This window comes from Chlorocebus sabaeus, chromosome 8 (genome assembly GCF_047675955.1).
Source record: "Chlorocebus sabaeus isolate Y175 chromosome 8, mChlSab1.0.hap1, whole genome shotgun sequence".
NCBI lineage: Eukaryota > Metazoa > Chordata > Mammalia > Primates > Cercopithecidae > Chlorocebus > Chlorocebus sabaeus.
In genome coordinates, this window is record NC_132911.1 from 104481653 (window position 1) to 104505992 (window position 24340).

At 43.7% G+C, this 24340-nt stretch overlaps 1 non-coding gene across 1 annotated transcript; it reads right to left on the reverse strand.

Moving 5' to 3' along the window:
• Positions 1–17809: 17809 nt before the first annotated feature.
• Positions 17810–17933, reverse strand: LOC119624971 (U6atac minor spliceosomal RNA). Its single transcript, XR_005241131.1, has one exon. It is a non-coding gene; the product is annotated as a U6atac minor spliceosomal RNA (small nuclear RNA).
• Between the last annotated feature and the right edge of the window lie 6407 nt (positions 17934–24340).

A 24340-nucleotide genomic window follows, 5' to 3' on the forward strand; every position in this document is an offset into this window, starting at 1 on the left:
CCCCCGCGCGTCTGACGCCAGGGCCCTACGCGAGCGTCAGCGCCGAAGGAGGAGGAGACGCGGAGGCCAGGGGGAGGAGGGAAGAGAAAACAGCAGGAAAGAGCAGAGAGGAAGGGAGAGGTGGCGGCGGCGGAGGCTGCGTTGTGGGGGTGGGGCTGGGGCGAAGGGGCGGGGCTTCTGCGCAGGCGCCGCGGCCGGGGAAGCGGAGATCGCGCTGCGTCGCGTCCGTGGAGGAGGGGAGGGCAGCACGCGGGCGGTACTCGGGGGTGTTGGCTGAGGCGGCCCCGCCTTCCGCCCCGCCCTCTCCCGCCTCCACCAGGAGGAGCGTTAACCCGTCACCGCGGCGGTGGGCGGTGCAAGGGACTTCCGGGTTCCTACGCGCTAACCACCCCCCACGTGCGCGGCCGCTTGGGGCCTCTTCTCGCCGCTGCCGGCCCGGCTTCTCTCGCCCCAGCTCCGAGGGACGCCGGGCACGGGTGAGCGGGCGTGGTCCCCTCCGGGCCCGGTTTCCGAAACGTGCGTAGATGGATCCAGGGTGGCTCCCCGCTCTCTCCTACCCGGACCGCACTACGAGTCCCAGCGGGCACCGCCGCCACGCGCGTCGGCCGCAGAAGCGGTGCCTGCTGGGAGCTGGAGTCCCCAACGGCCGCGGCGCTCGCTGACCCCAACTGGCTGCGGGGGTCGTGGCCGCCCGCTCCGGGACCCGCAACCGTCCTGCGCGCCGGACCCCGGCGCCAACCCGCGAAGCTCCCGGCGGGAAGTAGGGGGGAGGGAGAGAGAGGGGAGGGCCCCTCGGGTTCCTCGTCCTCTGCTTTTCCAGCCCGATCCTCCTCCGTGTCTTCACTGGAGATTGTCGTTGGTCAAAGTGGATTTAATTTGGGATAGCTGTGTTGGGGGTCTTTGATCACTTCTTACCTTAAGGTGCTAGATTGGAGTCAGTGATTTGTGCTGCTTCTGCCAGACATTTCTTGGCGATAGAAACCAGGAGTGGAGAAAAATGAATGTTTTTCCTGAAAGTATGGGTTTGTCATAATCACTACTATATGGCACCACAGCCCTGCAACCAGACAAAATTAGGAATAGTCTAAAACAACGTCATTATAAATAAATAAAACAATTCTGCACATTAGTAGTGGGTTTTAATAGGAATGCTAAATTTAACGAATTGATAGTAATAAAAACCGGCTGTAGGAATGACATTAAATCAACATACAAATTCCACTCGAAAGTAGTAAAGTGCTTTTACAGTTTTTAAAGCACTTGCGTAAACATACTATCATTTGTTCCTGAGAGCAATCTTGTGTGGGAGGTGGAGCAAGTAGTAATAATTTTATTTTACTGTTAAGGGAACAGTCTCAAAGAAGTTAAATGACTGTCCAATTTATTCTTTAATTCAATAAACTTTAATGGATGCCAACTGTATTGCTAGGTGTGGAATTAAGTACTTTTTATCTGTTCTCATTTAAATAGAATTTAAACCAATGGAATCCCACATAAATACTATTTTGCTCCTATTAGAAAGAGGATAAAATGTGACCGGGCATGGTGGCTCACGCCTGTAATTGCACACTTTGGGGATCACTTGAGGTCAGGAGTTCAAGACCAGCCTGGCCAACATGGTGAAACCCCGTCTCTACTAAAAATACAAAAAATAGCCAGGCACGGTGGCTCATGCCTGTAATACAGCACTTTGGGAGGCTGAGGGGGGCAGATCATGAGATCAAGACCATCCTGGCCAACATGGTGAAACCCTGTCTCTACTAAAAATACAAAAATTAGCTGGGCATGGTGGCGTGCACCTATAGTCCCAGCTACTCAGGCGCCTGAGTCAGGAGAATTGCTTGAACCTGGGAGGTGGAGGTTGCAGTGAGCCAGGATCGCGTCACTACACTCCATCCTGGTGACAGAGTGAGACTGAAAAAATAAAAATAAAAACAGTAGTTAGGCTTCCAGGGCAGCTTGACAGGCAATGATGCCCTGGATGGTAAGTGGAAGTATTCTCATCACTAGAAAAGGATATTAGTGCTTTGTAGGAGAATACATAGTTTGGAAAGGGAGTCAGTCATTAGGACGTGCATGCGGCTGTGGCTCTTGGGTTTAGTAGATGTCATTGTCATATTTTATGGAGGTACAGTTGAGTAAGTGCAAGGGAAAGTAGAAGCAAAGTCCATCCCTGAGGAAAGGCAACTGCTATTTAATAGACTAGGAGAGAGAGTCAGAGCCCAGGAGGAAACAGGAGTGGGATCTGGAACTGAAACCAAGAACCTGTTCCCTTGATCCATCAATCACCTCTTTTTATTTCCAGGCAGCTCCTTTCGCTCAGATCAGAAACTGGTCAATTCGGATCAAAAAGAAAACAAACCAATCTTCTCTTCATGACATATTCCTCTCTCATTCACTTTTTTTTCATAGCCAAACACTTCATTTCTACTTTATCTCTCCTTAGTTCCTCAACACTACTGTATGACTTCCAGCTCCACTCAAATTGCCCCGTCAACAGTTGCAATGATCCCTTTCTATTTGACGAATCCAGTGGACTTTCTTCAGGTCCATTTTACTGGACATCTGCAGAGTTTGACACTGTTTTCCTCCCTCTCTTTTGTCACACACACTCTTGGCATGTGGACTACACTCTCTTGGTTCTGCCTCTCAGACTCCTCCTCCTCTCCCCCAGTAACCATTCCCTGACCACCAGGTAGGATTGGGCACCCCTCCTTCGGTTTTTCCCCTGCCCTCCCCACACCCCGACACTACATTTACTACATTATATCAAAATAGTCTGTTTATGAGCTGTCTCCCAAAATAAGTTGTAAGCTCCAAAAGAGGGCTTGTATCATGTTTATCTGCATCCCTATCATCTACCATGAAGCTTGGCACACTGAGGGTGTATTTTTTCTTTTTAAACCTAAGAGGAGAGGTTCTTTTCAAACCTTCAGGAGAGGACCAGCTAGGCCTTGCAGACTGACCATATAGGATGAGGAGGGGGTTAGTTGGGAGGTCTCAACCTGATGGTCACGTGGGCATTCACCCTAGGGCTGTGTTCGCCTCCAGACTCCTCGGCCTGCCGCAGCATGTTACCTCTCAACTCCACGAGCTGTTTCAGGGAGTGCTTCCTGACATGCTGGTTGGGCTCTCATTTCTAGTGCTGGAAGTAGTGGACTTTTAGTACTCAAAATCAGGCAAGGAGGGACAAGCAAGGACTCCTGGACAAAAGGAGTTTCTGGACCTCCAAAGCTGAGGACACTGTATAGTGGTAATCCCATTAATGTTCTGAGACCCCCTTTTTGATGTTAGCAGTCTGATTGCTTGTGATAGAAGTAATTAAGGCTACGAATAAAAGGCAGAAGATGAAATATTTGTTGATTCCTTCTGCCTTTTTGATTCACTACTCTCATTTTTATCTCCCATCATTTTTTTTTTTTTTTTGTCTTAAAAAATGTGCTGTCTATGTTTATCTGGCTTGCCTGTGTTTATCTAATTTTAGATTGCAAGCTGTGGGACAGAATAATGTCTTTATATGTGCAGCATCTCACTGTGGGTGCCTAAGAATATCTAATGACATTAAAGTCATTCAATTAACCTGTTTTTATTTAATGAGTAAACTGTGAAGTTCTCCAGAGAGCTTATTCACTTGAACTTCACTAGCAATTTATAAGTAATTTTCAGGTTATATCCAGGATATATTCAGAATATATCCAGGGTAATTTATAGTATCTTGTGTAATGTAAGATAAATTAAAGTTGCCTGGCCTTGTAAGAGCTTTAGGTAATATAGAAAGATATATTTGAAATGGATAATAAGTGACTAGAGCAGATCCCTCTCAATTGAAGGGGTATACTTTCTATAGATCCTTGAAATAGAAAAAAATATTGTATGCTATCTGTGATAAAATCAAAACTATGCAGTGTTTCAGAAGATGAGCTACCCACTTAATTGCTTTGCCGGGTTGGTGAGGAACATAACACCTACTCAGATTTGCAAATTGTCAGGCCCATGATCGGAGGAATTCCTGAAATGAGACTCACTTCGAGTTTATGTTTTCTTCCGTACTCATTACATGTTTTTCTCATACCAGTCAAGAACGAAGGAAGGAATTTATATGAGTTTGAAATGGGGTCCTGTTTCTAGATTGTGTGTCCAGTGTTGTAACCTGACATCAGTTCTGAGAAAATGGCAATTAGACTGCTAACATCAAAGAGGGGATCTCAGAACATTAGTGGGATCACCGCCGTACAGCGTCCTCAGCTTTGGAGGTCCAGAAACTCCTTTTATCCAGAAGTCCTTGCTTGTCCTTGCTTGCCTGACTTTGGGTACCAAAAGTCCACTACTTCCAAGCTAAGCACTAGAAATGAGAACCCAGCCAGCACGTCAGGAAACACTCCCTGAAACAGCTCCTGGAGTTTAGAGGTAACATGCTGCGGCAGGATCAAGGGTCATAAAGTCAAGGGTCATAAACACAGAGTCATAAACACAGAAACAATATTGGGAAAAAATGTAGTTAATGATTTTGTTGTAGAAGAGAATAAGAGAAATCTCAAAATACTAAGGTTTCTTACAAGGTGCTTTTCTAATGGCATAGCCATCTATGTTAAACCAGTGTAGCAGGGATACTATGGCCAGGCGTGGCAGCTCACGCCTGTAATCCCGGCACTTTGTCAGGTGTTCGAGACCAGCCTGGCCAACATGGTGAAACCCTGTCTCTACTAAAAATACATAAAATTAGCCAAGTGTGGTGGTGTGCTCCTGTAATCCCAGCTACTCAGAAGGCTGAAGCATGAGAATCGCTTGAACCCGGAAGGTGGAGGTTGCAGTGAGCCGAGATCACACCACTGCACTCCAGCCTGGGACAGAGTAAGATTCCATCTCAGAAACAAAAACAAAAACAAAAACAAAACAAAACAAAAGAAGGATACTATTACCTACCTAATAGGATTCTTGTAAGACTTGAGTAAAATATTATATGTAAACTTTTTTTTTTTTTTTTGAGACAGAGTTTCGCTCCGTCCCCCATGCTGAAGTGCAGTGGCACAATCTCTGCTCACTGCAACCTCCACCTCCCAGGTTCAAGTGATTTTCCTGCTTTACCCTCCCAAGTAGCTGGGATTACAGGCACGTACCACCAAGCCTGGCTCATTTTTGTAACATGTTGGCCAGACTGGTCTTGAACTCCTGACCTCAGGTGATCCACCAGCCTCAGCCTTCAAAAGTGCTGGGTTTACAGGCGTGACCCACCACGCCTGGCCTATATGTAAACTTAAATAGCATAATATACAGTGCTATCACTTATTGAGTACCTCATATCTCTCTATTACCACACATCAATTGATTTGGTAGATACCGAGTTCAAATGTATGAGAGAAGTATTAAACAGAGACATACATAGGAGGGTGGGGGGGGGCAAAAAAAAAACAAACAAACATATACATGCAGACACATGAAAGAGATACAACTGTTACTGTCCTGAACTAATTTACAGAACAGAAAAATGCAATGACCCCATTGAGACAATATTAAATATTAGATGCATGACAAAAAAACTAACAAGAGGGGTCAAAGTGAGAATATTCTTGTGATGGGTCATATTCTTAGGATCACTGTTCTTAAGGCACAAATACTTTAAGAACATAGGTTAAGATGTAAAGTATTTGGGGCTGGGCATGGTCACTCATGCCTGTAATTCTAGTACTTTGGGAGGCCAAGGTGGGCCCATCACTTGAGGTCAGGAGTTCGAGACCAGCCTGGCCAGCATGGTAAAACCCCATCTCTACTAAAAATACAAAACTTAGTTGGGCGTGGTGGTGCATACCTGTAATCCCAGCTACTTGAGAGGCTGAGGCAGGAGAATTGCTTGAACCTGGGAGGTGAAAGTTGCAGTGAGCTGAGATCATGCCACTGTGCTCCAGCCTGGGTAACAAAGCTAGACTCCATTTCAAAAAAAAAAAAGATATAAAATATTTGGCCAGGCATGGTAGCTGGCTCACACCTGTAAACCCAGCACTTTGGGAGGCTGAGGTGGCACAATTGCTTGAGGCCAGGAGTTCAAGACCAGTCTGGGTAGCACAGTGAGACCTCATCTCTACAAAGTTAAAACAAAACAAAACAAAGCCAGGTGTAGTGGTGTGCATTTGTGGTCCCCCCTACTGGGAGACTGAGGCAAGAGGATCACTTGAGCCAGGGAGGTTGAGGCTGCGGTGAGCTATGATTGCACCACTACACTCCAGCCTGGGTGACAGAGTGAGACCCTGTCTCTAAACAAACAACAAGAAGATATAAAGAATGACAAAAATACTTTTCAGGTAAATAGAAGAAATTTTAATTTTGTTAAGAGCTAATATTAATGGAGCATGGATATTTATTGAACCTGGATAATTTTCTTTTTCTTTTTTTTTTTTTTTGAAACAGAGTCTCGCTCTTGTTGCCCAGGCTGGAGTACAATGGCACAATCTCAGCTCACTGCAACCCCTGCCTCCTGGATTCAAGCGATTCTTCTGCCTCAGCCTCCCAAGTAGCTGGTATTACAGGCGCCCGCCACCATGCTCAGCTACTTTTTTTGTATTTTTAGTAGAGCTGGGGTTTCACCATATTGACCAAGTTGGTCTCAAACTCATGACTTCGGGTAATCTGCCCGCCTCAGCCTCCCAAATTGCTGGGATTACAGGCACGAGCCACTGCTCCTGGCTGAACCTGGATAATTTTATTGCCTCCTCACAGAATCCTATCAGGCAGGAAACTACAGTATTGCCAATGAGGAAACTGAGGCTTCAGTAGTAGAACAACTTTGATTCAAACACAGCCAGTGCAAATTTCAAAGGATGTCTTTGATGTGGGAATGATGGGGGGCAGACCAGCACTTGGAGTGAGGAAAGGAAAGGGCATTGTAAGGTGGAAGAAATAACCTCAGGAATGTGGTGGAGGTGGAAATAAGCAGCATGTGTTGAAGGGATGATGAACCCTTGGCTGAAACGGTGAATAGGAGGGCGTAAAGGCAGGCAGGAGAGGGGGCAAGTACGATAAACAATAGATTAGGGCTTGAATGAAAAGGGAACACAGGATCTAAACTTTTGGCTTTCAGGTTTTTTCCAAAAGGTAATTCCAGCAGTGGTGTAAAAGTACTGGATTGGAAAGATGAGAGCCAAAGGAAGACCAGCTGAGATATTCTTGGAATAGCCTCACTTTCATCTTCCTAGAAGTCAAAGAAACAAGTTCCTAACTGTCTAATGAAAAGCAGCACAACAGTTTTATTCAGGAAGACTAATTTTTTTTTCCTATAGTAAATCTTTTAAAGAACTTATTGTGTAGCTCTTCAAAGACATTGAATTATGTAAATCAATTATTCATTCACTACAAATCAAATGCTTTTTAGGCCTACAGCATGTGTTGTTATAAATGTTGTTATAAAACATTAAAACCACTAAAGTGTCTGCCCTTATGGAGCTTACTTTCTAGAGAAATTGTCTAGGGCAGTTGTCTTAAATAGTGATTTTTGTTTTTATTTGTTTTTATATTCTATTTTTTCTGAAACAAAAGCCACATTCAAGTGACCGTTTTTAATGCAAGAATAATTTTTTTGTAAACTCTTTCCTTTTTCTCTCTCCCCTTTCCTTTCCTTTCCTCTTTTTTCCTCTCCTTTCCTTTCCAGACAGGATCTCACTCTGTTGCCCAGGCTGGGAATGCAGTGACACGATCTTGGCTCACAGCAGCCTCCACCTCCCAGACTCAAGTGATCCTCCCAACTCAGCCTTCTGAATAGCTGAGATTACAGGTAAGTGCCACCATGCCCAGCTAATTTTTTATGTTTTGTAGAGACAGGGTTTTGTTATGTTGCTCAGATTGGTCTCAAACTCCTGGGCTCAAGCAATCCACCCTCCTCAGCCTCCCAAAGTGTTGGGATTACAGGCATGAGCCACCATGCCCAGCCTCTTTTGTCAACTCCTAATAATGGCAAATCACCAGCTTCGCTAACATGGTGAAACCCTGTCTCTAATAAAAATACAAAAATTAGCCAGGCATGGTGATTCTCGCCTGTAGTCTCACCTACTTGGGAGGCTGAGGCACAAAAATCATTTGAACCTGGGAGGCAGAGGTTGCAGTGAGCCAAGATCACACCATTGCACTCCAGCCTGGGCAACACAGCGAGACTCTATCTCCAAAGAAAAATAAATAATGGCAAATTGTAATGTACTAATGGCATTCCTGTTGAGAACTAAATTTAACATAAAGCTTACGAAATCTACAGAAACTGATGGTGGTGCACCCTTTAGGCAACATATCTCAAATATCAGTGATTTTATCTGGGCTTTTTAAAAGAGCTGCGGTTGGGCACTGTTGCTCACACCTATAATCCCAGCACTTTGGGAGGCTGAGGTGGGTGGATTGCTTGAGCCCAGAAGTTCCAAACTGTCCTGGGCAACATGGTGAAACCCCATCTCTACAAAAAATACAAAAATTAGCCAGGTGTGGTGGTGCACACCTGTAGTCCCAGCTACTTGGGAGGCTGAAGTGGGAGGGTTGCTTGACCTCAGGAGGTGGAGGTTGCAGTGAGCCATGATCACACCACTGCACTCCAGCCTGGGAGACGCAGTGAGACCCTGTCTCAAAATAAAAAATAAAGCCGGGCGCGGTGACTCACGCCTGTAATCCCAACACTTTGGGAGGCCAAGGTGGGCGGATCACTTGAGGTCAGGAGTTGGAGACGAGCCTGGCCATCATGGTGAAGCCCCATCTCTACTAAAAATACAAAAATTAGCCGGGCACAGTGGCGGGCACCTGTAATCTCAGCTACTCAGGAGGCTGAGGCAGGAGAATTGCTTGAAACCGGAAGGCGGAGGTTGCAGTGAGCCGAGATCACGCCACTGCACTCCAGCCTGGGCAAAAGAGTGAAACTGTCTCAGAAAAAATAAAATAAAATAAAATGAAAAATAAAAAAAATGATAATAGTCACCACTTAAGGAGCCCTATTGCTTAAAACAACAGCTCAGGGGAGCCAAGTGAGGCCCAAATAAGGTCGGCTCACAGCGAGACACAGGCTCACTAGCGGTGTGCTGAGTGGTAGCACTGCCTTCTCTGGGATAGGCCATGACAGAGGTGCCAGACAGCTCTTGTGAGTCATAAATGACCTACCTATCAGATTAAATGACAAAATCAGTTCCAGCTTTGTATTACTAATTATGGGACAGCTCCTGTAACTATGGTTCATTGGTTTGTTTTCTCTTCTAGGAAGCCAACCAGGTATGAATAACTTCCTTCTAGTAATCTTTCTTTTGGCTCCTTCACAGGCTGAGGAAGAAAATATGTTTACGCTGAATGGTGGTAATGGCCTATGTCCTGACAAGTGTGTGTCGAATGATTGTCATGACAGAATATTGTGCGTAGGTACCTGTCCAGTGTGTCTCCGTCTTGCAAATCTATAGTTGTATTGTCTGAATGATAACCTACTGTTAATCAGAATTACCTCAAGTAACCTACATTATACCATTTCCTTGTCATGAATAATTTTGGAACATTGTTCATTTCCTTCCATATAAAAATCTATTTTTAAAAGATAATGTGAAGGTAGCCTATCTGCCATTTAACTATTGATAAGATAATTTGCATTTTTAAAAAGTCCTAGCCTCTGAAGAGGAAAATTGAGACGCTGAAAGCCATTCCCGTCTGAGAACTCAGAGGTGTCAGTTGTTTGCCTGTGAATGCTCTCGTGTGAACTAAGAGGGTGGAACCGCACATTCGTGAAGTATTCAGTAAGCAAACAAAATGAAGATTTCTTGTGAGGGACAAAATCATTGGTTTGGTCATCCTTAGTGAGATGCATTTTAAGAGAAAAGCAAATAATTTGAACGTTATTCAGTAGTTTTACTGTTAGTGTTTTTTTTTTTTTTTTTTTTTCTGAGACGGAGTCTCGCTCTGTCGCCCAGGCTGGAGTGCAGTGGCCGGATCTCAGCTCACTGCAAGCTCCACCTCCCAGGTTTACACCATTCTCCTGCCTCAGCCTCCCAAGTAGCTGGGACTATAGGCGCCTGCCACCTCGCCCGGCTAGTTTTTTGTATTTTTTAGTAGAGACGGGGTTTCATCGTGTTAGCCAGGATGGTCTCGATCTCCTGACCTTATGATCCGCCCGTCTCGGCCTCCCAAAGTGCTGGGATTACAGGCTTGAGCCACCGCGCCCGGCCTACTGTTAGTGTTAATAATTACATTACTATTTCATGCTTTTTTATATTGCCAAATAAAAGAAATAAGGGATTATGCTAACTTTGTTAAGAATTTAACATTTTTATTTAGAGTGATAATTCATGTTTCATTGAATTATAAAGAAAGAGAATTACAATTATAACTTGGAAGAAGAATAAAAAATTGGAGTAGACATGCAGTAACGTAAGAACTAAGTTGAAAATATTAATACAAACGAATAACACTTAATAAAATATGTCTTTTCTAACTTTGTTCAATGAAATTGCCAAGGAACAATATTACACCACCAACGTGAGCCTGATCATATGCACTCCTGCTGGCTAAATTTTAAGATCTAAAACCATTTTTCACTTAAAAGAACCAACATACCTCAGAAAAATGGCTGATTCCATGTCTGGGTCTAGGGAAGCACAGGTGAGTCTTGGAACCTTTCGTTTGGGCCAGAAAGCAAGTACTTTCTGAAAGTAATGGTGTTGGGGCCTGGTATGGTGGCTCACGCCTGTAATCCCAGCATTTTACAGCACACCTGTAATCCCAATCCCAGGCTGAGGCAGGAGGATCATTTGAGGTCAGGAGTTCAAGTTCAGACTAGCCAACATGGCAAATCACTGTCCTACTAAAAATACAAAAATTAGCCAGTTGTGATGGTGTGTGCCTGTAGTCCCAGCTACTCAGGAGGCTGAGGTGGGAGGATCACTTGAACCCAGGAAGTGGAGATTGCAGTGAGCCAAGATCATGCCACTGCACTCCAGCCTGGGTGACAGAGCGAGACTCCATCTCAAATAAATAAATAAATATAAAAATAAAAATAACAGTGTTGAAAATAATGGAAGAATACAGAAGCCAGTTTAATGGGACACCCATTGACTAAATTCTGTTAAACTGTGTATCAAAAGGAAAATGATGGCTATAGTTAGTTGAAATGCTTTAAGTAGGGAGGTGATGAATTCATAATGATAGCAAAAATGAGAAAAGTCGATGAATTGGACTAAAGAAATTGAATATAATCAATCTCATTATTTACCCTGTTATCATGTTAGTACTACTGACTCATTTATTGAATCAGTGCAGAATACCAAATTCAGTAAATAACAAGTATGTTAGTTTTAAGTTTACATTGAGAAAAATAGTTCTTTAACTCTTAGGCTATAACTACCTGTGTCTACTAGTGCAAACTGCTTTTTTGTAGTGATGAAATTATTTGTGTATGTAGGCACCTTCCCAGGGTATCCTTGGCTGCCTTTGAAATTGAGTACTGAGGGTTTTGATTACACCTCAAAATGTCATTTTAGTGAATCATCTCAGGAAAATTGGTGTTGGAATATATTCAAATTTGTTTCAGTTAACTAAGTTTTGTTTTATTTACGTATTTATTCTGAGATGGAGTCTCGCTCTGTCACGCAGGCTGGAGTGCAGTGACTCACTGTGACCTTTACCTCCTGGGTTCAAGTGATTCTCCTGCCTCAGGCTCCTGAGTAGCTGGAATTACAGGTGCATGCCACCACACCTGGCTAATTTTTGTACTTTTAGAAGAGATTAGGTTTCACTATGTTGGCCAGGCTGGTCTGGAACTCCTGACCTCAGTTGATCCACCTGCCTCAGCCTCTTAAAGTGCTGGGATTACAGGTGTGAGCCACTGTGCTCGGCCTGTCAAATAAATTTTAAGAGGTAGTTTGTAACCCTGGTGGCATTTTGTTTAATTATATAGCAGGCTGTTCAATAGAACTTTCCATGATGATGAAAATATTGTATATCTGGGCTGACCAATATGGTAGCCATTAGTCACATGTAGCTAATGGTTAGTGAACACTGAAATGTGGCTACTGTGACCAAGAAACTGAATTTTTAGTTTAATTTCATTTAATTTAGATTTAAAGTAAAATAGACACATGTGGCTAATGACTAATGTATTGGACAGTATACGTCTAGATTTTAAGCCACTTTTAATTTTTTTTAGAGGCAGGATCTCACTCTGTTGTCCAGGTTGGAGTGCAATGGTGTGATAATAGCTCACTGCAGCCTCGAACTCCTGCAATCCTCCCACCTCAACCTCCCAAGTAGCTGGGACTACAGGCTTGTGCCACGATGCCCAGCTAATTTTAAAACTGATTTGTAGAGATAGGAGGTCTTGCTGTGTTGCCCAGGCTACTCTAGAACACTTGGCTTCAAGAGATGCCCCTAAAGCTCTGGGATTATATGCCTGAGCCACTGCACTGTTCTATTAAACTTCCTTCAAATTAGATGGTTTTTCCTCAGTGTGGCCTCTTGAGAAAAAAAAACAAAAGAAAAAGAAAACATAAAAACAAAAAAATAGATGGTTTACGCAGTGATGCAAATTTCTTCTCATCAATTCTGGAACATTGTCCATTTTCTTTCAGATAAGGATCTATACTGAAAAAATTTATAATTTAAATTTATTGTTTGAATAGGTAAATTCATATTGTTTCAAAACACTAAAACAACAGAAAGATGTATAGTAAGAATTCTCTCCCATCCTATCCCTCAGCAACCCAGGTCTCTTCAGCACAGGTGTGACCGATGTTACCAGTTTCTTATATATCCCAGAGATACTTTATGCACTTACAAGTAATGTTAGCACATCATTGTTATCCACAAGGCATTTTTAATTCCTCTTAACATATTTTAAGGGTTACTTTATATCAGTTCATCAACTGTCTCCTTCCTATGACTGTGTAGTCTTAAGAATCTGTTTTAAAAGATACCTGAAGGTGGCTTGTCTGCCATTTTGACAGTCAACAAGATAACTTGCATTTGAAATGTTAAAAATCCTAATTTTGACCGGGCACAGTAGCTCACTCCTATAATCCCAACACTTTGGGAGGCCAAGGCAGGAGGATGACTTGAAGCTAGAAGTTTGAGACCAGCCTGGACAATGTAGTGAGACCCTGTCTCTCCAAAAATAATTTCAAAAAATCATAATTTCATAATACAGGTGATAATAACAGCAAGTAGAGCCCATATGCAGGAAGCTCGCATTTCAAAATACCTTGTCCTTTTTCTTTTCAAAACTTGTGTTTTGGGGACTGGGCATGGTGGCTCACATCTACAGTCCCAGCACTTTGGGAGACTAAGGCGGGCAGATCACGTGAGGTCAGGAGTTCAAGACCACCCTGACCAACATGGCGAAACCCCATCTCTACTAAAAACACAAAAATTAGCCGGGCCTGGTGGCAATGCCTATAATCCCAGGAGGCTGGTGCAGGAGAATCACGTGAACTCAGGAGGTGGAGATTGCAGTGAGCAGAGGTTGCACTGCCGTACTCCAGCCTGGGCAACAGAGCTAGTCTCCAAAAAAAAAGAAAAAAAAAACTTGTATTTTGAACAAAATCTAGTTAAGTTTTGTGAAGTGACTCAAGATATTATAATAATAAATATGACTGTTTAAAAAATAACACAATTTAAATTTCAATACTATGTAATTTCCTTTAGTGGTTTTCCATTGCACAAAGAATAACATCCAAACTCCTCCCTAAGGCTCACCAAACTTTGTGTGATCTGGCTCCAGACTTCTTAATCAGGAGGCTCCAGCCACATAGACCTCTTAGCACAGCCAGCTCTTTGCTGCCCTAGGGCCCTTGCACTCACTCTTCTCTCAGCTGGCACGCTCCCTCCTGGGCTCCTGTGCCTCTCTACTTCATCCTCCATCCTGGCTGGCATGGTGGCTCATACCTGTAGTCCCAGCACTCTGGGAGACCAAGGAGGGAGGATTGCTTCAGCCCAGGACTTTGAGACCCACCTGGGCAATATAGCGAGACCTCGTCTTTACTAAAATTTGGAAAAATTAGGCTGGGCACAATGGCTCACACCTGTAATTCTAGCCAAGATGGTCACATCACTTGAGGCCAGGAGTTTGAGACCTGCCTGGCCAACATGGTGAAACCCCATCTGTACTGAAAGAATACTAAAATTAGCTGAGTGTGGTGGCACACAGCTGTAGTCCCAGCTACTCAGAGGCTGAGGTGGGAGGCTCACTTGAGCCCAGGAGGTGGAGGTTGCAGTGAGCCGAGATCGCACCACTGCATTCCAGCCTGGGTGACAAAGTGAGACTCCATCTCAAAAAATTAAAAAAATTTCTTAAAAATTTTAAAAAGTTAGCTGGGTGTGGTGGCACATGCCTGTAGTCCCACCTACTTGGGGGACTGAGGCAGGAGGATCACTTGAGCTTGGGAATTTGAGACTGCAGTGAGCCTTCATCATGCATGCCACTGAATTCCAGCCTGGATGACAGAGTGAGACCCTGTCTCTACAAAAAAGGCACCCTCATTGATGTCTTCCCTAAATATGCCATCCATAGTCCTTCCCACCCAGTCCCCATTCTACTTTCTTCATAGCACTTAACTATAATCTGTAATTATTTTGTTTATTTAATGCTACTTATCTGATTGAAATATAAGATCCCTGAGAACATGAACTTGAACTGTCTTCACTGGTATGTCTCCAGGGCCTAAAATAGAGCTTGGTATACAGTTGGTATACAGCTAATATTTGCTAAAGCAAAAAAGGTTGAATAAGCAAATTTGAATGCCTTTCAAATATAGGATCAGAACTTGGGGGAATTTGGACAAATGTTATGCTTTTCAAATAGTCCCTCAAAATTGAATAAATATAATGAATTACTTTCATAGAAACAGTGATTTATGTGAGGTTTTTGATTCATTAGCCTCTATCTGGAGTCCCATTAACTTGTTTTGTAAGTCATAGACATTCAGTATGTTTGAATCACTAGGCTGCTTGCTCTGCTGTGATTGCAGTTTATGAAGTGATGCTGCTTATGCCATAATGTATGCTCTTCATCTTATAATCTTGTTGAATCACTAAGTTGACACATATCTGTCTCTTAGTCAACATTTATTAGTCAAGTGCTTACCTTGTCATTACCAAAAAATACGTGGTAGCTCACACCTGGAATCCCAGCACTTTGGGAGGCTGAGGCAGGAGGATCACTAGAGTCCAGGAGTTGGAGACCAGTCTGGGCAACATAGTGAGACCTCGTCTCTACAAAAAATAGACAAAATTAGCTGGGCATGGTGACATGAGCCTGTAGTTCCAACTCCTCAGGAGGCTGAGGTTGGAGGATCGCTTGAGCACGAGAGGTTGAGGCTGCAGTGGGCCGAGATCATTCCACTGCACCCCGACCTGGGTGACAGAGCAAGACCCTGTCTCAAAAAAAAAAAAAAAAAAAGAAAAGAAAAGAAAGGGAATGTGCATTTGTTGGTGCTTTAAAGTTTGTAAAACATTTTTATTTTTCTTTTTGGAGACCTGAGTTGCCCAGACTGATCTCAAACTCCTAGCCTCAAGTGATCCTTCTACCTCAGCCTCTCAAAATTTTGGGATTACAGGTGTGAGCCACTGTGCCCAATCTGCAAAGTTTCTACTGATGTCAACTTATTTGATCTTCCCAAGCCCCCTACTCTGTAAAGCATTTTGTGGCCATTTTACTGGTGAGGTTACTGCAACTTAGGAGGGATTAAATTTTTCTGGTAAAACACTTCTCTAAAAACTTTATATAGCCTTTTTTTTTTTTTTTTTTTTTTTTTTCTCTTTGAGACAGGGTCTTGCTCTGTCGTGCAGCCTGGAGTGCAATGGCATGATCTCGGCTCACTGCAACCTCTGCCTCCTGGGCTCAAGCAATCCTCATGCCTCAGCCACCAGAGTAACTGGGACTACAGGCACTTTTGTATTTTTAGTAGAGATGGAGTTTCACCATGTTAGCCAGGCTGGTCTCAAACTCCTAGCCTCCAGTAATCCACCTGCCTTGGCCTCCCAAAATGCTGGGATTACAGGCACGAGCCACCGTGCCCAACCAAAAACTTTATATATTCTTTTAAGGAAATAATACACATGTAAAACCAAAGACATTGTTATAGAATAATATAAACACGTGGAAATTAATTACAGAAATGTATACTGATGCCAAGGAGATTGTGAATTGTTTATAGCCAAACGAGATCTATTATAAAGCGTGGGAAGAGGTGAGTGTTTAACAAGGTTTGGAAGGAGAGGAAGAAACCAGAGTTGAGGGGTGGAAATCAAGAGGGGTCAGAGTTTTCCGGACAGAGGAAATGGCCTGTGCAAAGATGTGTGTGTAGGCACAACGCCATTGGAGAACGGGACCAGCAAATTAGCTTCACTAAAACAGAGGGGTCCCATCAAGAAATAACAAAAGATGAAGATTAAGAGTACCCCTATTGGTAAAAACGTTTGGATAACAAAGGGAGCTTGGGTTTTATTTGACAGACATTGGGGAATCCATAAAAGCTTATGCAAATAAAAATTAAAGATGAAAACAAAGTTTGATGGCTCTTGTGGGAGCTCTGTGTGGAATGAACTGCAGCAGGAGACGTTGACAGAAGACTGCGGCAGTAATCTTGGCATGAGGTAACATGGCCGAAGCTGATGGTGGTGACTGAGGATATTGGAGCAAAGTGGGCCCAGCGTGAAAGGCTCATCAGTACTGACTGATGGATTTAGAGTAAAAGAGAAGGAGAGGAAAGAGTGAAAAAATGACTGCAAGGCGACCAGCCTGTTGTGCTGGGCTGATTATGGTGTAATAAACACATTATTTATGACAGGAAGCCTTTTGGCTGAGGCCAAGAATAGAGAGATGGGGATGAGGAAGTGATGAGCTAAGTTTTTGAAATGCAAAGTTGAAGATGAAGCAAAGTTGTTCAATTGCAGGTCTGTAGGCAACTGGAGAAACAAGTCTGGAGAGAAGGTAAGAAGTCAGAGCTTGTGTTGTGTCATTCTGATTAGCCTCTGGCTCGCTTTCCCAACTCTGCACACTTGCTGCCTATTCACCCAACTCAAATGCACTTTTCTTGTACATTTACTATTACAAAGAATTTACATTTATAGATTCAGATATTTCCTGGTGAACTTTCTCTATGGTAGCATAAAAAGAAAGATAAAAATAAAAGACTTTTTAAAAACTCATTAGGACTTTTCACCCTGAAATGATTATTTAGAAGTTACTTAGGGGCCAGTTGCGGTGGTTCATGCCTGTAATCCTAATACTTTAGGAGGCTGAGGTGGGCAGATCCCTTGAGGTCAGGATTTCAAGACCAGCCTGGCCAACATGGTGAAACCCCATCTCTACTAAAAATACAAAAAATTAGCTGAGCATGGTAGCGTAATCCCAGCAGCTCAGGAGTCTGAGGCAGGAGAATCACTTTGAACCCAGGAGGAGGAGGTTGCAGTGAGCCGAGATTGCGCCATTACACTCCAGCCTGGGCGACAGAGCAAGATTCCAGGAGAAAAAAAAAAAGTTACTTGGGGCTGGGCACAGTGGCTCACGCCTGTAATCCCAGCACTTTGAGAGGCCCAGGTAGGTGGATCACTTAAGCTCAGAGTTTGAGACCAGCCTGGGCAACATGGAGAAACCCTGTTTCCGCAAAAAAAAAAAAAAAAAAAAAGCCAGATGTGGTGGCGAGTGCCTTCCATCCCAGCTTCTCAGGAGGCTGAGGTGGGAGGATCACTTGAGCCTGAGAGGTGGAAGTTGCAGTGATCTGAGGTCCACTCCAGCTTGGGCGACAGAGTGAGACCTTGTCTCAAAAAAAAAAAAAAAAAAGGTAAAAAAGTTACTTTTTTTTTTTTTAATTATTTTTTAAAGATAGTCAGATGCCACGAAGTATGTGGCAATGCCTTAACTGTATGTGTGTTGTCAGGCTTGAGGGCCTCTTTCATCCTTGTCAAGAGGTGTGCTAACTTTCTCTCCTTTCATACAACACTGCTTGGGTTTTTAAAAATTAATTTTCACTACTTTCACATTTAAAATCTCAAGCTTTTACATTAAACATTTCCATTTTATTATGCTATTTAAAAATCAAACCATGTCTGAGCCACTTGGTTAATCATTTTAAACATTTTAAATTGCATTTATTAATTTAAAAATTTGATTATTTTTTCAAATACATCAATTTTCTGATTAACACACTTCTCCAAATTCTTAAGTAGTTCTCATTAAACAAATACATTAAACTAATACATACAGTAAGTTGTAATTTCTCTTAAAATTTCCAAAATAGGGCTGGGCGCGGTGGCTCATGCCTGTAATCCCAGCACTTTGGGAGGCCGAGGTGGGTAGAGCACGAGGTCAGGAGATCGAGACCATCCTGGCTGACATGGTGAAACCTCGTCTTTACTAAAAATACAAAACATTAGACGGTTGTGGTGACAGGCGCCTGTAGTCCCAGCTACTCGGGAGGCTGAGGCAAGAGAATGGCATGAACCTGGGAGGCAGAGCTTGCAGTGAGCCAAGATCGTGCCACTGCACTCCAGCCTGGGCGGCAGAGCGAGACTCCATCTCAAAAATAAATAAATAAAATAAAATAATAAAATAAAAATTAAAAAGTTCCAAAATAGTACATAAACATTTAAAAGATTTTAAAATTATAATAAGAAATCTAAATCAGCAAGTTATATACTTTAAAGCAGCATTCCAAGGTTAATTTTTATTTTTTTTAAAATGGGGTCTTGCTGTGTTTCCCAGGTTGGTCTCAAACTCCTGGGCTCAAGCAATCTCCCTGCCTCAGTCTCCCAAGTAGTAGAGACTACAGGTGTGTACCATAATGCCTGTGCAAGGTTAATTTTTGGACACTTTAGTAAAAAATTAAAAGTATGTCTAGGCAGGAACAGACACTTCTCAAAAGAAGACACTAATGCAGCCAACAAACATATGAAAAAAAAGCTCAACATCATTGATCATTAGAGAAATGCAAATTAGGCTAGGCATGGTGGCTCACGCCTGTAATCCTTGCACTTCTGGAGGCCAAGGCGGGTGTATCACTTGAGGTCAGGAGTTTGAAACCAGCCTGGCTAACGTGGTGAAACTCCACCTCTACTAAAAATACAAAAAATTAGCTGAGCGTGGTAGCATGCGCCTGTAATCCCAGCTACCCAGGAATCTGAGGCAGGGAACTGCTTGAACCCAGGAGGCAGAGGTTGCAGTGAGCCAAGATAATGCCATTGCACTCTAGCCTGGGCAACAGAGTGAGACTCTGTCTCAAAACAAAAAAAAACATGAGGTTTGATTGCCTTCGTTATATCTCTATGTAATTCTAAATCTTCCCAGGATTAAGAGATGCATATGCACTAAGAATTATGTCATCCCAAGCAAATCTAGGAATACCTTCCCAAGGAATGATTTGGTTTACCTTCTTGGCTGGAGGTTTCTCTATGGTCATATTTCCTTGGCCTCTGTGTCTCCGATTCTAGATTCTAGGTTCTTCTCTACTGGGCATCCCAAGGGAAGGGGGTCAGCTTTCTCTATGCGAGTGGAATTGGCCAGACTCCAGTTCTGCACCTTCTTTCCCACCGCCTCCTTAGAGACTTCCCTCGGGATTCTAGTGTGCTCAGGAAGCCTCTGGAGGCCCTGACCTCCTGTCAAAGGACCTGTTCTAGGTCAAGTGTAGTTGATGACCCATTACAGCCTGAATCTCTTCCACCCTTCATCACCTGTAGTGGGGAGAAAAAGTATATGGTTAAGATTAAAATCTGCCAACAGAACTCCTCTTAGGAGAACGGAACTCCTCTTAGGAGAAAAAACTGTCTTCACCTGAAGAACTAGATTTAGCAAAGCACTCTCACCGGCCATTTTGATTGTCCAAAGGCAGTCCTCGGGACGACAGGAATAAGTTAGGAGTAAAATAGTGGACGCAATAAATTATCAATTCCAGAGGACAGTCTGAGAGGAAAAGGGAGGAAAATTAGAGTGAATGCGGAGGGAGAGAAGTCAAGCTCTGAGGATAAGGTAGGTGGGTGGACTCCATGGGAGGGGCGCATGCCGATTCCCTGGTGACAGGCTTGGTGCCTGTGCATTATAGTTTGTTCTGCAGTGTACCCCTCCCTGTCATGACCATAGTGGTGTCTGATGAAAGTTAATCTGAGAGCGATGCGCTACGGTTTGGATCCGAGCTAGGAGATACTTGAGATTAGAACAGTTAGGAGACACTCACAGTTGACCAGGAATGAAGACTTTAGTTATTGTGGCGTCAACTGGAATAGAAGGGAATAGAAGTGACAGATGGAGGACAGACTTAGGGATATCAGTAAGAGTAGTAAGAGTAGGAGCCACAGTAAAAGAAAATAGTGGGACCAATCACAGAAGGAATGAAGTTAAAACATTGGGGGCAGGTGGGCAGGAGGAATGATGGGGTAGAGAGCGTGGGGTAGCGACGCCGAATGCTGTGCGCTGGGGCCTTCAAGTGGATTCTGTGTCTGGAAGATAGGCCATGGTTGTGATACTTGGGATAGTGAATGGAATACATTTCCGAAGGACTGAATTTAGAGAGGAAAGCATGGACTCTGCACAGCAGGATGGTTTGAGAGCTCTGCACACTGGAATTAGGGAGATGGGGAAGGGAGAAAAGAAACCCTGGGGAAAACTGAAAGAAATGATGTGAGGCCAGGTGCAGTGGCTCACACCTGTAATCCCAGCACTTTAGAAGGCTGAGATGGGAGGATCACTTGACATCAGGAGTTCGAGACCAGCCTGATCAGCAGAGCAAAAATAAAATAAAATAAAAATACCCAGGTATAGTGGTGCACACCTGTAGTCCCAGCTACTTGGGAGGCTGAGGCAGGAGGATTGCTTGAGCCTAGGAAGTTGGGCTTCAGTGAGCCAAGATCACACCACTGCACTCCAGCCTGGTCAACAGAGTGACAGTCTGTCCCCCCGCTCCCCCCAAGAAAGAAGAAAGAAAGAAAGAAATGGTGTGAGAGAGAGGAGAATTTGAATATTGCTGAATCATAGAGAGCTAAGGAATGGAATAAATGAACTGATTCCAAACACATATAAAATATGCACTTCAGTTTAGTTCATTAGCTATTCTTTTTTTTTTTTTTTTAAAGACAGATTCTGATTCTGTCGTCCAGGCTCGAGTGTAGTGGTGCAATCTTGGTTCACTGCAACCTCCCTCTACCTCCCGGGTTCAAGTGATTCCCCTGCCTCAGACTCCTGAGTAGCTGGGACGACAGGTGCATGCCACCACGCCCAACTAATTTTTGTATTTTTAGTAGAGCCAGGGTTTCACCATGTTGCTCAGGCTGGTCTGGGACTCCTAAACTCAGGCAATCCACCCACCTTGGCCTCCCAGAGTACTAGGATTACAGGTGGGAGCCACCAAGTTTGGCCCATTAGCCATTCTTAAATACTTCCTGTGTGCTAGACCCAGAGAATACATAAAACGAGGCCCCTGACATTGTCCAGGGTAAAGCCACATTCTAGCATCAGGAGGAACCCATCCAGGAAGCAGGTCTGCCTGGCTATGGGTCAGGGTGTGCCTTGTGAGGAGGGCCCTGGACTCTGCCCTAGATCAGTGATTCTCAAATCCAAAAACACTCACCTCGAGGGTTTGTTCAAACAGATTGCTGGGTCCAACCACCAGAGTTTCTGATTCAGTAGGTCAGAGGTGAGGCGCTGAATTTCTACCAAGTCCCCTGCAGTGCTGATACCACTGATGTAGAGACTGCACTTGAGATCCACTGAGGTTGAGATGGTGGGGTGGGGTAGGTATGGATGCACAGAATAAACCGTGCTGGCCAGTGTGGTGGCCTATAATCCCAGCACTTTGGGAGTCCCAGACGGGTGGATCACTTGAGGCCAGCAATTCCAGACCAGCCTAGGCGATATGGCAAAATCCCGCTTCTACAAAAAATACAAAAAAAAAAAAAAAAAATTAGTGAGACTCTGTCTCAAAACAAACAAACAAAAACACCAAAACAGCGCTATTCCTCACCTTCCTTCTCTATAGGCCTCAGGGTCTGATCACTGAGCTTCCATCACTTCCCTATGTTCTTTTCACCACAATTTTACTGCTGTGGCAACTTCTAACCCTAACAAGTTGTTAAAAGAGCTGCAGCTCTTGAAAATTGTGCTGGAGTGGAGATAGAGGAGAGGAATCATTGCCTAAAATTTTCCCCAAGAGCTAGGTGCAACGGTTCATGCCTGTAATCTCAGAACTTTGGGAGGCGTAGGTGGAAGGATTGCTTGAGCCCAGAATTCAAGGTCAGCCTGGACAACATACTGAGACCCCAACGCTGCAAAAATATTTTAAAAATCTAGCCAGGTGCAGTGGTTGGAGCCTGTAGTCCCAGCTACTTGGGAGGTTGAGGTGGGAGGATCGCTTGAGCTCAAGAGTTTGAGGCTACAGTGAGCTGTGATTGCACCACTGCACTCTAGCCTGGGTGACCGATACTATGAAAAAAAAAAAAAGAAGGAAGGAAGGAAGGAAGGAAGAAAGAGAGAAAGAGAAAGAAAGAAAGAAAGAGAGAGAGAGAGAGAGAGAAAGAAAGAAAGAAAGAAAGAAAGAAAGAAAGAAAGAAAGAAAGAAAGAAAGAAAGAAAAAGAAAGGAAAGAAAGAAAGGGAGAGAGAGAGAAATAGAGAAAGAAAGAGAGAGAGAGAGGAAGGAAGGAAGGAAGGAAGGAAGGAAGGAAGGAAGGAAGGAAGGAAGGAAGGAAGGGGAAGAAAGAAAGACAAAAATTCATCTCTTAGCGGTGGGCTCAAATTAACTATTTTCTTGAAAAATGTGTAAAGTCTCCAGGGACAGTGGCTCACACCTGTAATCCCAGCACTTTAAGAGGCCAAGACAGGCGGATCATTTGAGGTCAGGAGTTCGAGACCAGCCTGACCAACATGGAGAAACCCCATCTCTACTAAAAATACAAAACATTAGCTGGACATGGTGGCGCATGCCTATAATTCCATCTACTTGGGAGGTTGAGGCAGGAGACTCTCTTGAACCTGGGAGGCAGAGGTTATGTGAGCTGAGATTGCGCCATTGCACTCTAGCCTGGGCAACAAGAGCTAAACTGTGTCTCAAAAAAAAAAAAAAGAAAAGAAAAGAAAAGAAAAGAAAAGAAAAAAGAAAGAAAGAAAGAAAAATGTAATGCATGAAGCAGGATATGAACAGATTAATTTTAAAAAGAATGATAATTTTCTTAAAACTGTAATACTGGAATGTGAGAGACTAATGCACTCTTTCCCTGCAAACAGACTTACCCTTTTACTAAAGTCAATGCAGTTGGCAAAATAGTAATAGTCATTATTGTTATAAATAGCAAACAGACTACCCATGGAGATGAATGAAAATCAGAACAATGGAAGCTGAGTAAATTAAGCATTTGGTGGAATCGGGGTGAAAGTTTGATGCCTCTATCTCTACATCAGGAATGGGTTTGCCAAAGGGACCATGATATCAGAAGACAGTTCATTTGTGTCCCCTCATCCCAGGCTGAAGTCTGGATAATCACTACCCATGCTAGTTTATGTGACTCCCTTTTTACTTTCCTGGCCTACCAAAAGTCACTCCCCAAACCCTGGCCTGGGTGCCTCTTGCTCATTAATCCTTTAATGTAGCTACTGAAGAACCTGTTAGTAAAAGCCATCCTCTCAGCTTGTACTTTGATCCTTAAAGTCATCATTCAAGAGCTGAACTGTATTTCCAAGCTCTTGTTGAAGGCCTCTCTGTAGCAGCCAAATAGAAACTAGAGGCCGGGTGTGGTGGCTCACGCCTGTAATCCCAGCATTTTAGGAGGCCGAGGCAGGTAGATCACCTGAGGTTGGGAGTTTGAGATCAGCCTGACCAACACAGAGAAACCCTGTCTCTATTAAAAATACAAGATTAGCTGGGCATGGTGGCGCATGCCTGTAATCCCAGCTACTTGGAAAGCTGAGGCAGGAGAATCACTTGAACCCGGGAGGTGGAGGTTGCAGTAAGCCAAGATCGTGCCATTGCACTCCAGCCTGGGCAACAAGAGTGAAACTCTGTCTCAAAAAAGAAAGAAAGAAACTAGAAACTTTCACATGTATCTGTTATTATCAGAAGCATGGGGTGAGAGCTGTGCAGGGAAAGTGGGGTGAGGAGTGGAGATATTGCGGAAAACTTTATTTCCTGAGAAATACCTCCCAGGCTAATGGGATCCTCCTACCTCAGCCTCCTGAGTAGCTGGGACTACAGGCACGTATCACCACGCCTGGCTAATTTGTTCTTAAAATGCTGATGAAATCAGATTTCTGAGTCAGCTAGGAAATATCTCAGCAGACGGGCTGCCAGTCTTCTTGGAATTTATTATCACAAGGTACGATGACAGGTTAGCCACAATCCTGCCTGAGGGTTCAGGGGAGGATTCTTGGAG